A 2,973-nucleotide genomic window follows, 5' to 3' on the forward strand; every position below is an offset into this window, starting at 1 on the left:
CACCTAGTCTCTGTATCTACGTACACGGTAACCAGGCACCTAGTCTCACCTAGTCTCTGTATTTACGTACACGGTAACCAGGCACCTAGTCTCAGTATCTACGTACACGGTAACCAGGCACCTAGTCTCACCTAGTCTCTGTATCTACGTACACGGTAACCAAGCACCTAGTCTCTGTATCTACGTACACGGTAACTGGGCACCTGGTCTCACCTAGTCTCTGTATCTACGTACACGGTAACCAGGCACCTAGTCTCTGTATCTACGTACACGGTAACCAGGCACCTAGTCTCTGTATCTACGTACACGGTAACCAGGCACCTAGTCTCACCTAGTCTCTGTATTTACGTACACGGTAACCAGGCACCTAGTCTCAGTATCTACGTACACGGTAACCAGGCACCTAGTCTCACCTAGTCTCTGTATCTACGTACACGGTAACCGGGCACCTAGTCTCACCTAGTCCCTGTATCTACGTACACGGTAACCGGGCACCTAGTCTCCCCTAGTCTCAGTATCTACGTACACGGTAACCAGGCACCTAGTCTCACCTAGTCTCTGTATCTACGTACACGGTAACCGGGCACCTAGTCTCACCTAGTCTCAGTATCTACGTACACGGTAACCAGGCACCTAGTCTCACCTAGTCTCTGTATCTACGTACACAGTAACCGGGCACCTAGTCTCAGTATCTACGTACACGGTTACCAGGCACCTAATCTCTGTATCTACGTACACGGTAACCGGGCACCTAGTCTCTGTATCTACGTACACGGTAACCGGGCACCTAGTCTCTGTATCTACGTACACGGTAACCGGGCACCTAGTCTCACCTAGTCTCAGTATCTACGTACACGGTAACCGAGCACCTGGTCTCACCTAGTCTCAGTATCTACGTACACGGTAACCGGGCACCTAGTCTCACCTAGTCTCAGTATCTACGTACACGGTAACCGGGCTCCTAGTCTCTGTATCTACGTACACGGTAACCGGGCACCTAGTCTCACCTAGTCTCTGTATCTACGTACACGGTAACCAGGCATCTAGTCTCTGTATCTACGTACATGGTAACCAGGCACCTAGTCTCAGTATCTCTACGTACACGGTAACCAGGCACCTAGTCTCTGTATCTACGTACACGGTAACCGGGCACCTAGTCTCTGTATCTACGTACACGGTAACCGGGCACCTAGTCTCTGTATCTACGTACACGGTAATCGGGCATCTAGTCTCACCTAGTCTGTGTATCTACGTACACGGTAACCGGGCACCTAGTCTCAGTATCTACGTACACGGTAACCGGGCACCTAGTCTCAGTATCTACGTACACGGTAACCAGGCACCTAGTCTCACCTAGTCTCAGTATCTACGTACATGGTAACCAGGCACCTAGTCTCACCTAGTCTCAGTATCTACGTACATGGTAACCAGGTACCTAGCCTCAGTGTCTACGTACACGGTAACCGGGCACCTAGTCTCACCTAGCCTCAGTGTCTACGTACATGGTAACTGGGCACCTAGTCTCAGTATCTACGTACATGGTAACCAGGCACCTAGTCTAACCTAGTCTCAGTATCTACGTACACGGTAACTGGGCACCTAGTTTCAGTGTCTACGTACACGGTAACCAGGCACCTAGTCTCACCTAGTCTCAGTATCTACGTACACGGTAACCAGGCACCTAGTCTCACCTAGTCTCTGTATCTACGTACACGGTAACCAGGCATCTAGTCTCTGTATCTACGTACATGGTAACCAGGCACCTAGTCTCAGTATCTCTACGTACACGGTAACCAGGCACCTAGTCTCTGTATCTACGTACACGGTAACCGGGCACCTAGTCTCTGTATCTACGTACACGGTAACCGGGCACCTAGTCTCTGTATCTACGTACACGGTAATCGGGCATCTAGTCTCACCTAGTCTGTGTATCTACGTACACGGTAACCGGGCACCTAGTCTCAGTATCTACGTACACGGTAACCGGGCACCTAGTCTCAGTATCTACGTACACGGTAACCGGGCACCTAGTCTCACCTAGTCTCAGTATCTACGTACACGGTAACCGGGCTCCTAGTCTCTGTATCTACGTACACGGTAACCGGGCACCTAGTCTCACCTAGTCTCTGTATCTACGTACACGGTAACCAGGCACCTAGTCTCTGTATCTACGTACACGGTAACCAGGCACCTAGTCTCACCTAGTCTCTGTATCTACGTACACGGTAACCAGGCACCTAGTCTCACCTAGTCTCTGTATCTACGTACATGGTAACCGGGCACCTAGTCTCACCTAGTCTCTTTATCTACGTACGAGTTTGGCCAATGGCTGTGTAGTGCACACATTCCCAGTTTGGCCAATGGCTGTGTAGTGCATACATTCCCAGTTTGGCCAATGGCTGTGTGTAGTGCATACATTCCCAGTTTGGCCAATTGTGTAGTGCATACATTCCCAGTTTGGCCAATGGCTGTGTAGTGCATACATTCCCAGTTTGGCCAATGGCTGTGTAGTGCACACATTCCGAGTCCTAAACACAGAATTCTATACGTCATTCTAAGTGTAGAATTCTGTGGTCCTAAAGTAAACTCAAACTCAAAGGGAAGCAAATCTTAAAATGTAAAAAAAAAAATTGTAAAGTCTCCCCATGCCTATAATGAAAAAGACGACGAAGGTATTAAAGGTTGGGGCAGAGAAACTCACACAGACAGACACACACAGACAGACACAGACAGACACACACAGACAGACAAACACATACAGACAGACACAGACACACACAGACAGACACAGACAGACAATAGACAGACACAGACAGACACAGATACAGACACACACAGACACACATAGATACACTCAGACAGACACACAGACAGACAGACAGACAGACAGAGAGACACACACAGACAGACACACACAGACACAGACAGACACACACAGACAGACACAGACACAGACAGACAGACAGACAGACA

This window comes from Aplysia californica, unplaced genomic scaffold, assembly GCF_000002075.1.
Source record: "Aplysia californica isolate F4 #8 unplaced genomic scaffold, AplCal3.0 scaffold00817, whole genome shotgun sequence".
NCBI classification, from domain to species: Eukaryota; Metazoa; Mollusca; class Gastropoda; order Aplysiida; family Aplysiidae; genus Aplysia; species Aplysia californica.